This window comes from Sturnira hondurensis, unplaced genomic scaffold (genome assembly GCF_014824575.4).
Source record: "Sturnira hondurensis isolate 20B ecotype Veracruz unplaced genomic scaffold, ASM1482457v3 Scaffold0008457, whole genome shotgun sequence".
NCBI lineage: Eukaryota > Metazoa > Chordata > Mammalia > Chiroptera > Phyllostomidae > Sturnira > Sturnira hondurensis.
Window position 1 is genome coordinate 411,025 of NW_028081088.1, and position 14,898 is coordinate 425,922.

At 42.1% G+C, this 14,898-nt stretch overlaps 1 pseudogene; it reads left to right on the top strand.

Moving 5' to 3' along the window:
- The first annotated feature begins 1,271 nt into the window (after positions 1–1,271).
- LOC118992904 (immunoglobulin heavy variable 3-23-like) lies at positions 1,272–3,963 on the top strand (annotated as a pseudogene).
- The last annotated feature ends 10,935 nt before the right edge of the window (positions 3,964–14,898 follow it).

Here is a 14,898-nt window from a genome sequence, read left to right on the forward strand (position 1 = left end):
TTTCAGCCGTTTCTATTCCTGTATATAACCTCAAAGACTCTAATTGCAGTGAGGGGGGGAAAGAGGCTTCAGTAGTAGAGACAATCAATCAGTTTTTTTGGACAGAGCAATTAAGTTAAATAAATCAAGGTTACCTAAACTCAGCACTTAGCCTTTAATTCTTCAGTAGAGCCACTGAGATGTCCATGTTCTGTGAGTCCAGACAGCATCATCCCCTGCAGTGTTCAGCTGGGGCAGCAGGGGGCACCTGAGACCCCTGAGCTCAGGGTGGCTGCTTCAGGATCAGGTGTAGAGGGAAAAGGGGAGAAATTTCCTCTGAGGGCCTGAGTCTTCCTCTTGTCATAACAAAATCTAAAGTAAGAGTTGCACATATGGTGATTGTAAATGCCCAATTCCATCAGAGCATTTACCAAACTCAATAAGACATGAGAACCACAGTCACTAAGGGTATTTGTATGACTTCTTTATATCTGAAGTGTAAGGAGGTAAACATAGGGATTATTTAACTACCTCACTATGTGGAAAATTTGGAAGACACACTGGCCTAGTAACAAGGCTTTCGAGTATCAAGGCCAGACTGGTCCAGATGGTTTCTGTGTCACTGAAAGGTGGATTCAGAATGAGGAACGTATCCTGTGGGGGCTGGTTCCTCATTGGGAGACACTGTGCCTGGACAGAGCTCAGGACCAGCCATGGGACACATATCCTCATATCTGGATTAGGACTTGGTCCATCAGACTCCCACTCAGCATGGTCTCTGTGTCCTCTGCCTTCTCTCAGGTGGGGTCAGGACTTCAGCTCTGAAACCAACTCCCACATGTATATGCAAATGAAAAGAGGTAGACTAGATTTAATGTGGGTCTGTCTGTGCCCTGAGAGCATCACTAACAGTCACACCCTTCCCTACAGAAGTCCTGATGGCACAGCTCCTCACCATTCACTGAAGCTGGAGAACATTGTTCATGGAGGCAGTGGCTACAGGTAAGGGATTCCCATTACCTGGTTTCAGGAGTGGACCTGGGAAGGTCGAAGGGTATTTCCACCCACTCCTGCCTCCTCTCCACAGGCACCTACACCCACATGCAGATGGTACAGTTGGGGGCTGAGCTGAGGAAGCCTAGATTTCCTCTAAGGCTTCTGGATACACCTTCACCAACTACTGGATGCACTGGGTATGACAGGCCTCAGAACAAGGGCTTGAGTAGAAGGGAGAAACTGATACTGAAGATAATGAAACAAAGTATACACAGAAGTTCCACAGCAGAGTCACCATGGTTGTAGACAAGTTCCCGAGCACAGCCTACAGAGAGCTGAGTAGCCTGAGCAATGACAAGATGGCTGTGTATTTCTGTGCAAGAGAGAGTTTGATAACCCACATCCAGAGTGTGTCAAAAACCTTGAGGGATGGGGCAGCTGGTCTGGGCTGAGGAGATGACAGGATGATGATCATCCTGACTTCCTCCCACACAGTCAGTATCTGAGATCAGGACCAAAGCTGTCATATGCACGTCAGGCACTCAGGGACTCAGATGCACTGTAAGGAAGTGTCTGGGAAGATGCTCCTGAGAGGACCCCTGCTATTTACTGTGATTGTGCAGGGGGCACATTGGAAGCTTCCTTGTCCTCAAAATGAGGAGTGTTCATGGAGGTGTCATCTGGGAATCATTGGTGTGTTCAGCTTTGGGATTGGACTGTAGTGTCTCCTAGAAAGTTCTAGGACACTATCCTATGTCTGAACAATGGAATGCGTTTGGGAAAATGAAAGCGCTTTAAAGTCAAGAAGAAATTTCTGTTCTTGCCTTTGACCAAGCATCCCACATATGACACTGTGGAAGAAAAGTCTAAGGTTGGTAGGTTTTTAAGGTTCCAGCAGTCTTTGATATCTGTGTTCCTTCAGTCTCCCTCAGGGTGAGATCCTATGAAGTCTCCTCACCTGAGACCACAGCTGTTTGAGTTTCTATGTCCCTTGGCCACTACTAATGTCATCACATGGCAGGGAGCAGTGTTCAGATACCCTTGACAATGGAAGTCCCACATGCAACCTGTACTATGTTTCTATGACAAGTGAACCATACACACACCTGGCACAGCCATATATATACACTTATTCTTGTAGCGTCTGGAGGTCAGAGCGAGAGTGTCAGTTGAAATGGGGTTCATTTACCATCCCTAGTATTTCACTCCCATGCATAGAGTCCCTTTTTCCACATTGCACATTGATACATTCAGTGCATCAGGTTCAAGTTCAGTGGACACCCATCAGAAACAACCATAGTAATTGTTCCCAATGGGTCCCTTGTAGACATGAATACGGACAATGAGAAAAAGAGGAAATGGCTATTCTGAAATTAAATATAGAGGAACCAGGGGGCTTAATCTACTCCCTCTCTTGCTCTCCGATTACAGCTACTTCAAATGTGCATGTAAACACAGATCCTGAGACTGAGCATCAGGCCGAACTGGCAATGATGAACAGTTTTAATAAAAAGTTAGATCCACCAGCTCCAGTAATGGGAAGTGCTTTGAATGACTTATTCATCCTGTATTAAAGGGATAAATAGAACTAATATTCTTCATACTAATTATGATTTTTATCTGCATCAGACCTGTTAGTGGGAAATCTATGCATCTATGTTATTTTCTATGTTATTTGCATCTATGTTATTTTCTATTAGTGGTTTGCATCAAGGTTCCCATAATCAAACTCCTCAAATGTTAACATACTTACTACCCAATTTCTACCTACATCTTCAGCAAAGCAGATCTTGTCATGACTGAGTTTCTTCTATGTTCAAGTATTTGAATCTGGTTTTACTGCAGAGTCTAGAGAATAAAAACAAAATGAGGCAGTGAGGCTGCTATGCATTTAGCACCAAATTCTGTTATATGAACATGACCTGGGAGCTCTGTCTGCTTCTCTGTAGAGTTCACATTTCTCCAATGCTCCACACAGATGCTCCACCTCCTGCAACACTGAGTCCATGTGCTCCAGGGTCACACTCTATTCTTAGTTCATACTCTGAATTCTTTGTAGGGGAAATGGGGTCAATTGGAACTTCCTGTGACATGAACAACGACCTACTGCTCTTTTAATTCTCCCTCTGCTTGTGAGCATTGAATCTTCTTGGTGAGTTCATTACTGATGAATTTCAAAGGTATAACTCATGTTAAATCTCTTTATTTTGTGAGAATTTACTTTCCTAGGTCATGCACCATCTTGACCCTTCAACATATCACAGTCTGGGACCATATAGTTCATGTCAGTGTCCAACCACAGAGCTCTATATATAGGAGGACGGCATGCAAATGGAGACCCTCTGCTCATGAAAAGCAGCCAACCCTGACCCTGCAGCTCTGGGACAGGAGCCTAGCCTAGCATTCTCAGGTATTCCCAGCCTGTACTCAGGACAGAACACAGATCTCTCACCATGGAGTCTGGGCTGAACTGGACTTTCCTTGTTGCAATTTTAAGAGGTAATTTATAGAGAATGAGAGACACAGAGCACGTGAGTGGACATGACTGAGAAACATTGCAGGGTGGCAGTTTCCTAACCAATATCCTTGTGTTTGCAGGTGTCCAGTGTGATGTGCAGCTGGTGGAGTCTGGGGGAGGTTTGGTGAAGCCTGGGCTTCCCTTAAACTCTCCTGCCTTGCCTCTGGATTCTCCTTCAGTAACTATGGAATGGACTGGGGCCGCCAGACTCCAGACTCCAAGGAAAGGGCTGGAATGGGTCTCATACTACTCAGAGTAGTAGTAGTGGTAGCACATATTATTCCAACTCTGTGAAAGCCCAATTCACCATCTACAGAAACAATGGCAAGAACACTCTCTACCTGCAAATGAACAACCTGAGAGCCGAGGACACCGCCACATATCACTGTGCAAGGGATACAGTGAGGGGAAGTCAGTGTGAGCCCAGACACAAACCTCCCCCCCAAAAGACAAGAAGGCTAGGTGGCTGAGGGTGCTCAGAACACCAGGGGGCAATCGGGGCACACTGAGCACAGTTATCATCTGGGGAGCAGCCGCAGATTCAGTTTAAGGGCTGATTTCCTGGCAGATGTAGGGTTGACTCTCCACACAGCAGTTTCCCTCTGGGAGGCTTGCTTTCTTCATGCTTATGTGCTGACCTCTCTAGTGTCTGAGTTACAGAGGCTTGTTTTCATAGGAGGAAAACCCTCTCACATGGTCCAAACTCAAGGAGCCATATACATTTGCTTTCTCATATTCCAAAGAAACATCAATGAATCTTCAAACCTCTTGACCCAAATCAGCTGAATATAATCAGAGGCTCTGCTGGAAACGCCAAGCAGCCCATCCCCACACAGCTCAGAGTCCAAGCCGACTAGCAGCAAGACACATGCATGCTGGACAGTCTGCACCAGAGTTGTAGGAAGCCATTCCCAGAGGGAAAAATAAACTCATGGGTAATGTTCATTGACTTAATTCCACACCCATGACATCAATAGCTGTTAACATCATGTGGACGTAGAGGGACCCCCACCATACCATGATGTGGATGTCCAGGGTGATGATGTCAAACACATAGAGGGACTATGGAAAAGTTTGTCCCTTCACTAAGGAGTCTGTTAAGAGCAGGGCAAACTTTTCAGCAGGCCAGGAGTGATAAGGGGTCACACAACCCCGCCCCCCGCATCACATCAGATAAGGGTTCTGGCCCAGGTTTTATTGTTCATCCCTGAGCAGGGTCCTACTCCCAGGAGTGGTTTGTGTGGTTTTAGTCACCACCTGCATCAAACTAGGAAGAATCCCTATCTCCATGTCAGATTCCCCAGGTGTGCACAGGAGGAGAGGGAGTGCTGAGCCTTACCATGTAAGCATCACACACCAGACACTAGAACCTGGCTCCTTAGTTCATGGAACACCTAAGAAACATGAGTGAAAATATAGAGATACCTACTACTATGGGTAGAAAATGATTTCAGTCTTTAGAAAATGAGGATGATGATTACATGTTAGCAAAAATGAAAATAATAATACATTACATGACATCTTAGTTCCAATTTTAGCATGTAACCTGTCCATTCTACAAGTTTGTCAGCTTGTTCTGAAGGACTTGGGTCCCCTTTATGCTCCCAAAGGTGAGAACCTTCCACAGAATTATGAGCCAGCCAACTCTTAAGCATGTTCTTACCAGACATAAAATCTGCCATCATCTATTCTTTGATTTCCCACTAACAGGTCTGTGAGAAATACATGTCTGTTGTTGGCAATGACCCAGTCCACGGTAGTTTGTTACAGCATCCAGAATGGATTAGGGTTGTAGTGTAACATGACCATAAGGGCTTACTTCCTGGAGATTTGCTGCCATATTTGTTGTAAAAACTACAGCATGGGTTTCCTTCCAGTGATATTCTAGGACAGTTTTTCTCCAGCATTTTACTTCCACAGGCAAATTTCCCGGGTGGAGGTCATAGGAGGCTCCTAAACACATGTAGCAGGAAGGCAGCATTAGAAGTGGATATAGGCCATGAACCAGTCCAGTGTTTATCACACAGCATGGAGCGAGGTCTAGGATTCACTATAGGTAAGATCCATAAATGCATGGTTCTCCCAATCACCACATCACAAGGAACTGGCTGATGTGGGCTTGAAGGCATGGCTAGTAACACCACTCAGGAGGGTCATTGGACAAGGAGGTTTGAGGCTCCACTTAGGTTTGATCATTTTAACTAAGCTTGTCATGCTTTCAAACTTCTGAAAGGTTATATATAATAATGACAGTGTGGCATTTGGTTCAGAGTAACCTCTTACTGAGTAATTATTACTTTTCTGTGCTCACCTCAGTCACTTGATGTCACAGTCGACAAGGCATTGGGGGATGAGGGGAAAGAGGTTCAGCACAAAGGGTGTCTAGGGGCGTTAAAATTCTCTACATGTGTTCATACCCATTTGCCACACTTTCTTGATGATGATGGACTCCCAGTGCACAGATGGACGTTGGGCAGGGATACTGACTTGAAATCACAAAGAGCAGCCCTTGTAGTGCCTACTTCCCTCATCCTGGGAGGCTGCTGATGGGGATGAACCTTGCTCTGTCAGTTGACATATGGACAAGGTTGTACAAGGCATTTATTTTGAACTGAATAGCATGAAACACTGTGCATGTGAAACATCTCTATGGATTAAACTGTGCTAAATGGACCAATGTTATAAATGAACAACAACAATAACTCTACAGCAAGCCAATTCACCAGCATCTTATAAAAGTTCAGAAATGGAGAAAGTGGGCATTTACTATGACTGTCCTTGATTGTTTCTATCAAAGTAGATACTATTTGAATTAAAATATATAAATTTTGGATAGATAGATAGATAAATAAATAAATAAATGTGTGTGTGTGCATAAATGTGTGTGTGTATATATATATATATATTAGGGTTTGGGGATTTAGAAACTGTCTGAACAAGGGGAAATTCCTTTTCTAATTTGTAAAATGCATGAGAATCTAAATGTTTCCTACTCATCTGCTCCACCATTTATTCTTATGCTCACAAAGATCCTTTGTGAGTTGTCTTTTGATTTCATTCCATTGTGTCCAATAAACCAGGTGATCCTCAGGTGATCCCCTTGTTTACCCCTGATGAACAAGATGAGTGAATTTAAGAGCAGAAACATCTCAACATAAGCCCCAGAGTGACCAGGGTGACTGTCCTCTGTCCCTCTTCACTTATGGTAGAAAGGCTTGAGCACAGGCAAATTTCTCTTACAGCTCTAGGACACAACCTCTACTGGGCTGTGGGGGTTCATAGCTCTCTCCTCACATGGCTCCAAGGTCTCTGGAGAAGGTACAGATGTGCTCTAGAAGATGAGAAAGCTGGGTGTCCTCCTATGCCTGGTGACAGCCCCCCAGTGTCAGTGTCTCAGGTGTCAGACGTGGGATGACTGGCAGGGACAGATGCAACTTGTCCCCAGGGGTCCTATCCAAGGTGTAGCTGTATGAGTTAGGCCCAGGTCTGGTGAAACATTTGCAGACCCTCTCCTTTACCTGTGCTGTCTTTGGATTCTCTTTAATGAGCTAAGTTGTGCACTGGACCCACCAGGCTCCAGGGAAGTGGCTGGAGTGAGTTGGTGTTACATGGAGTGGTGGAAGTACATCATACAACCAACAGTGAAATGCCAGCTAAACTTCACCAGGGACACCTCCAAGAGCCATGTTTATTTAACCCTCAACAGCCTGAGAACGGAAGACACTGCTCTTGCTATGCCAGAGTCACAGTGATGGGAAGTCAGCGTGTGCCCAGAGACAAAGTTCCCTGCAGGAGGGGTTGAGACCCCAAGGGACTGTTTAGGATCACTGAACCCAAGGACCATCCCCGGAACAGGGACAATTTGAGTTTTGGGCTGGTTTCCTGTGCATATTCTTATTCTTGTAACAGTTTCTCTCAGGCATGTTTTCTGAATTCCTGATTCTGCACTCACCTCTGAACTCTGAGTTATAAAAGTCTATGGTAAAGGAAGACATTATTCTCACGTGGACAAAAAGCAGAGCCTCTTGCGGAAACTTATTCCCAACTCCAACATATCATCCATCTTTCTGATGCCCATTAGCTGAATCTACCCAGAGGCTCTGCTCAGCTCTATCCTGCAGCCAAACCCCACACATATCAGTGTCCACAATGGCCAGCAGCAGGAATTGTGACTATGGGACAGCAAGTACCAGAAATATATGAACTACACCCCAGAGAGCAATGACCCCTGGTGGTGAACATCATTAACTGGGAATAATGGTCACAGCACCAAGTGTCTGTGATATCAGGAAGGGTAGAGTACCCCATAAAAAACAGCCTTGTGTGGATGTCCAGGCTGACCATACACTCCCCGAGGGGAAAATGAATGTTTGTCATGCACAGAGTTGAACACTTGGGGAAAGAGAAAAAAACCCTTCAACAGGTCAGATTTCTTAAAAGATTTTATTTATTTATCTTTAGAGGAGAAGGGGAAAGGAAGGAGAGAGGGAGAGAAACATCAGTGTATGGATGCCTCTCGTGTGTCCCCCTGCTGGAAACTGGCCTGCAGCCCAGGCATGTGCTCTGACTGGGAATCCAACTGCGATCCCTTGGTTCACAGGCCTATGCTCAATACACTGAGTGGCACTACCCAGGTACACCATCATCCAGAGCAGTAGGTCAGATTTTTATAAGTACTGGTAGCAGCATCCAGTTGGTTACTGAGGTAGGAACCAGAGGTGAATAATACTAGGTCGAGGTTATCAATCATAATCACTAAGACACCTACAAGATATTTTGAATTTCCCCAGTAAATATGAAACATGTGAGCGCAGTCCTGGAATTCAGCCACGTCTTTTACCTGTTGCACTCAGCCCAACATCCTTGCCTTAGCCTCCCTGGAATTTGGGACAATTTCCCTTTTCTTCATTTCAATTCCTGTTGATATTCTATATCTAACTTTATATGAGCTTGCAGCCTATAGCAGAGTGGTCAAACATTAATACCATTTATGACGTGATGGCCCAATATATCCAGTACCCACCTGGAACCACTCAGGTTGTTTTACATTATTGTTGACTTTATTGACAGTGCTGTACTTCACATCCCTCTGTTTAATCTGAAACTTCCAGTTCATAATTTTTAATCTCTTACTTTTTTCCCCATGCTCCAAAATTTCTTTCCACCTAGAAACCACCAGTCTACTTTTGGTGCCTATGTGCTTGTTTTTATATTGCAGGTTTATTTATTTTGTTCTTTAGATTCTACGTATAATTGAGATCACATTTTCTTCGTGTATCATTCTCTGACTTACTTCACGCAGCATAATACTCTCTAGGTCCATTCACATGGTCACAGAAGGAAAGATTTCACTTTCTATGGATGAGTAGTGGTGAGGGATTAATTTTCAAATCAGTGTGTTGGCCAGAAAGTAATTTCTCATTTTCACCAATGCCTTTATGGATTTGCATATGTTGAGTATGCTGGTTATCATCTGTAATATAACATTGATTGTTATCATGTGTTGTGTCGATTTCTTCACCATCAACTTCAATGGGTTTACCCCTTGAAGCACCTCCTCTATACAGTGAAGAACCACCTAAATGTAATGAAAGATTTTTTGTATGTGTAAGTTGTGATTTTATCTCTCTTGATATAATGAGGCATAATATGCCAAAATGTTGTGTATTTCCCATCTTCCGTACAAAAATGGACACATAAAAATTCACCAATTCTGATAAGTTTTAAACGCATCCTGAATGTGATAGCTGTCAGAAAAATCAAACAAAATTATATTAAATGAAGATAAAGCAAGCTACACACTACTAGAAATATCTTACAGAAAAAAACCAAATTATTTTTTTGCCAACCCATTGTGTTAGTGACTGTGCCAGGCTATTTCTTTTTTCTAAAATAATTTTTTAAATTTAATTCTTGTTCAAGTACAGCTATTTGTCTTATATTCCCAACCCTGCCCGCCCCACGCCCCGTGCTCCCCGCCTCCCTCCCATTTCCGCCCCCCACCCTTAGTTATTGTCCATGTGTCCTTTATACTTGTTCATGTGAGTCAATCCCCTTTTCCCCTATGATTCTCTCCCCTCTCCCCTCTGGACCCTGTCAGCCTGTTCTCTATTTGAGTGTCATTGGTCATATTTTGCTTGCTTGTTTGTTTTGTTTAGATTCCTGTTAATGGTGATAATATATGGTATTTGTCTTTCACCGCCTGGCTTATTTCACTCAGCATAATGCTTTCCAATTCCATCCATGATGTTGCAAAGGGTAGTAGTTCCTTCTTCCTTTCTGCAGCATAGAATTCCATTGTGTAAATGCACCATAGTTTTTTGATCCAGTCATTGACCGATGGGCATCCAGGTTGCTTCCAACTCTTGGCTATCATGAATTGTGCTGCTATGAACAGCGGGATGCATAGATTCTTTTGGATTGGTGTTTCAGGGTTCTTAGGATATACTCCTAACAGTGGAATTGCTGGGTCAAAAGGCACGTTCATTTTTAGTTTTCTTAGAAAGGTCCATACCGTTTTCCATAGTGGTTGTACCAGTCTGCAATCCCACCAACAGTGAACTAGGGTCCCCTTTTCCCCACAACCTCTCCAGCACTTGTGGTTTGTTTCTTTGTTTATCATAGCGTTTCTGACTGGTGTTAAGTGGTATCTCATTGTGGTTTTCATTTGCATCTCTCTGATAGCCAGCGATATCGAGCATCTTTTCATGTGTCTCTGGATCCTGTGTATGTCCTCCTTGGAGAAATGTCTGTTCAAGTCCTCTGCCCATTTTTTAATTGGGTTGCTCATCTTCTTTGAGTGGAGTCGAGTGAGTTCTTTGTATATTTTGGAAATTAAACCTTTGTCTGAAGCATCATTGGCAAATATGTTTTCCCAAACAGTTGCTTCTCTTTTAATTTTGATACTGTTTTCCTTGGCCATGCAGAAGCCTTTAATTTTGATGAGATCCCATTTGTTTATTCTTTCCTTTATGTCCATTGCTCTAGGGGACATATCAGTAAAAATCTTGCTGCGTGGAATATCTGAGATTTTCCTGCTAATGTTCTCCTCTAGGGCTTTAATGGTTTCCTGGCTTATATATAAGTCTTTTATCCACTTTGAATTAATTTTGGTGTATGGTGTAAGTTGGTGCTCGAGTTTCATTTTTTTGCATGTAGCTGTCCAGTTCTCCCAACACCATTTGTTGAAGAGGCTATCTTTACTCCATTTTATGTTATTGCCGCCTTTGTCGAATATTAATTGATTGTAGAGAGTTGGATTTATTTCCGGGCTCTCTGTTCTATACCATTGGTCTATGTGCCTGTTTTTGTGCCAGTACCAGGCTGTGTTGATTACAGTGGCCTTGTAATACCTTTTGATATCAGGTATTGTGATCCCTCCTACTTTGTTCTGGTTTCTCAACATTGCAGCTGCTATTTGGCGTCTTTTATGGTTCCATATAAATTTTTGAAGTGTTTGTTCTATGTCTGTGAAATATGTCATTGGAACTTTAATAGGTATTGCATTGAATCTATAAATTGCTTTGGGTAGTATGGACAGTTTGATGATGTTAATTCTTCCAATCCATGAGCATGGTATATGTTTCCATTGTTTGTGTCTTCCTTGATTTCTTTCTTCAGTGTGGTGTAGTTTTCTGCATACAGGCCTTTTACCTCCTTGGTTAGGTTTATTCCCAGATATTTTATTTTTGTTTTTGCTATATCGAATGGGATTTTTTAAAATTTCTGCTTCTGCTGCTTCATTGTCAGTATACAAAAATGCCTTTGATTTCTGGATATTGACTTTGTATCCTGCTGTTTTGCTGAATTCATTGATTAGTTCCAGCAGTTTTTTTGGTAGAGGCTATAGGATTTTCCATGTACACTATCATGTCATCTGCAAACAATGACAGTTTTGTTTCCTCCTTTTCAATTTGAATGCCTTTTATTTCCTTTTCTTGCCTAATCGCTGTGGCTAGAACTTCTAATACTATATTGAATAGAAGTGGTGAAAGTGGGCAACCTTGTCTTGTTCCTGATCTTAGTGGAAAAGCTTTTAGTTTTTGTCCATTGAGTATAATGTTGGCTGCAGGGCTTTCATATATGGCCTTTATTATATTGAGGAATGCTCCCTCTATTCTCATTTTTCTGAGTATCTTTATCATAAATGGGTGTTTTACCTTATCAAAAGGTTTTTCCGCTTTTATTGATAAGACCATGTGGTTTTTGTCTTAGCTTTTGTTTATGTGGTGTATTACATTTATTGATTTGCATATATTGAACCATCGTTGCATCCCTGGGATGAATCCCACTTGGTCATGGTGTATGATCTGTTTGATGTATTGTTGGACGCGATTTGCTAGTATTTTATTGAGATTTTTAGGGTCTATGTTCATCAGCGATATTGGCCTGTAATTTTCTTTCTTTGTTGTGTCTCTATCTGGCTTTGGAATTAGGATGATGCTAGCTTCATAAAAAGAGTTGGGGAGTTTTCCCTCCTTTGGGATTTTTTGGAATAGTCTGTGAAGAATAGGGTTTAGATATTCCTTAAAAGATTTGTAGAATTCTCCTGTGAAACCACCTGGTCCGGGGCTTTTGTGTGATGGGAGTTTTTTTTATTACTTCTTCAATTTCATTTGCTTCTTCATTTTATTGGCCTTACTTCTTCATTTTATTGGCCTGTTCAGGTTTTCTGCTTCTTTTTCATTGAGTTTTGGAAGATTATATTTTTCTAGAAATTTGTCCATGTCACCTAGGTTTTCAAATTTCTTGGCATACAGTTCTTCATAGTAATTTCTTACAATCTTTTCTATTTCTGTGGTATCAGTTGTAATCTCTCCTCTTTCATTTCTGATTGTGTTTATTTGAGTCCTCTCTCTTCTTTTCATGATGAGCCTACTTAAAGGTTTGTCTATTTTGTTTATCTTTTCAAAAAACCAACTCCTGGATTCATTGATCCTTAGAATTGAGCTTTTAGTCTCTATGTCATTTAATTCTGCTCTGATCTTGGTTATTTCCTCCCTTTTACTTGCTCTGGGCTGTCTTTGTTGTTCCTTGAGTTGTTGCAGGTGTGAGGTTAGGTTGTTTGTTTGAAATGTTTCTATCTTCTTTAGGTAGGCCTGTATCGCTATGAACATCCCTCTCAGGACTGCCTTCAATGTGTCCCATGTTTTGGGTTGTTGTGAGTTCATTTTCATTTGTTTCCAGAAGCTTTCTGATTTCTTCCCTAATTTCAGTCTTGACCCATTCGTAGTTTAATAGCATACCATTCAGTCTCCATGATTTTGAGTGTTTTGGTTTTTTTCCTGTGGGGTTGGTTTCTAATTTCAGTCCCTTGTGGTCAGAGAAAATGCTTGGTATGATTTTTATTTTCCTGAATTTGTTGAGACTCGTTTTGTGTCCTATCATGTGATCTATCTTTGAAAATGTTCCCTGTGCATTTGAAAAGAATGTGCATTTAGCTTCTTTGGGATGGAGGGCTCTCTATATATATCAATTAGGTACATTTCATCTAGGGTGTCATTTAATGCTGCAATATCTTTGTTGATATTTTGTTTGGAAGATCTGTCCATTTTTGACAGTGGGGTGTTAAAATCCTCTACTATAATTGTGTTGCTGTCAATATCTTTCTTGAGGTCCTCTAGAATTTTCTTTATATATTTGGGTGCTCCTATGTTGGGTGCATATATATTTATGATGTTAATGTCTTCTTGGTGGATTCTTGCCTTGAGTATTATGAAGTGACCTTCTGGGTCTCTCTTTGTGGCCCTTTTTTAGAAGTCTATTTTGTCTGATATGAGAATTGCTACCCCGGCTTTTTTTTCTTGTCCATTTGCTTGGAAAATTTGTTTCCATCCTTTCACTTTTAGTCTGTGGTGGTCTTTTGACCTGAGGTGGGTCTCTTGTAGGCAGCATATGTGTTGGTCATGCTTTCTTGTCCATTCAGCTATTCTATGTTATTTAATTGGTGCATTTAATCCATTTACGTTTAAGGTTATTATTGAAAGGTATTTATTCATTGCCATTTGTGTACCTGTGTTCCTCTCTATCTCTCTCTTTTCCTTCCTTTCTTTAAAGTAGTCCTTTTAGTAATTCTTGTAGAGCTGGTTTGGTGGAGGTGTATTGTTTTACACTTCTTTTGTCTTGGAAGCTCTTTATTTGGCCTTCTATCTTGATTGAGAACCTTGCTGGGTAAAGTAGCCTTGGTTGTAGGCCTCTGTTTCTCAGTACTTGGAATATTTCTTGCCATTCTCTTCTTGCTTGGAATGTTTCCATTGAGAAGTCAGTAGCCAGCCTTATGGGGATCCCCTTGTATGTTACTTCCTTTTTCTCCCTTGCTGCCTTTAGGATTCTCTCTTTGTCTTGGAGGTTTGCCATTTTAATGATGATGTGTCTTGCAGTAAGCCTGTTTGGGTTCCACCTGATTGGGACTCTTCGCAATTCGTGAATTCGTGTGACTTTATCTCTCCTCAACTAAGGAAAATTTTCCGTTATTACTCTTACAAGTAGGTTTTCTATCCCTTGTTCTTCTTCCTCTCCTTTTGGTATTCCTATTATTTGGATATTATTAAGTTTCATGTTGTCTTGCATTTCTCTTAAATTCTGCTCATTTTTTTCTGATTCTCTTTTCCCTTACTTGGTCTGTCTGGGAGATTCTATCCTGTCTTCTATCTCACTTATGTGATCTTCCGCCATATCTATTCTATTCTTCACATCTTCTACTGTGTTCTTCAGTTCAGAAATTGTATTCTTCATTTCCTCTTGGCCTTTACTGATGGTTTCTATTTCCTTTTTCATGTTGGTATAGTTTGCAGAGAGTTCATTGTAGCTCCCCTGTAGTTTCTGGTAGCTCGCTGTAAGCTCTTTGAATTTCCTGATAACCAGTGCTTTGAATTCAATATCTGATAGCTGACTTGCCTCTATTTCATCTAACATTCTTTCTGAGGCTTCCTCCTTTTCTTTCATTTGGGGATTATTTCTTTGTCTTCCCATTGTTTGTGTTGCTCTTCTTGTTGGCCTCAGCTTCTTAAAGTGATCTGTTCTGGTTCCCTGGGTTTATGGTGTGAACTTCTGTGGTAAGATGCCTGTGAGATTCAGTGGTGCAGTCTGCTGCAGGTATCTTGGTGTTCTCCGCTTCCACCTACTCCTCTTGTTGGTTTCCAGCCTGTCAAACCTTTTCTTCTGGTCTCACTAGCTGCAGCAGCCTGAGGGGCTATTAGTGTGGCCTTTCTCTCATCTCGGTGAACTTAGCTGGTCTCGCCAGTGCCCTCCCAAGATCCAGACTGGCATCGCTCTCCCATGCCCTGCTGAGAGCAGGTTTTTCCCCAGGCTTCCCTGCCCTGGCCTGGCGTGAGTGTGTGTGCTCCCAGCCAGGCTTTCCTGGTCTCGCAGGCTTCGGCTTGGACCTTTCCCAGTGCTGTGGCTGC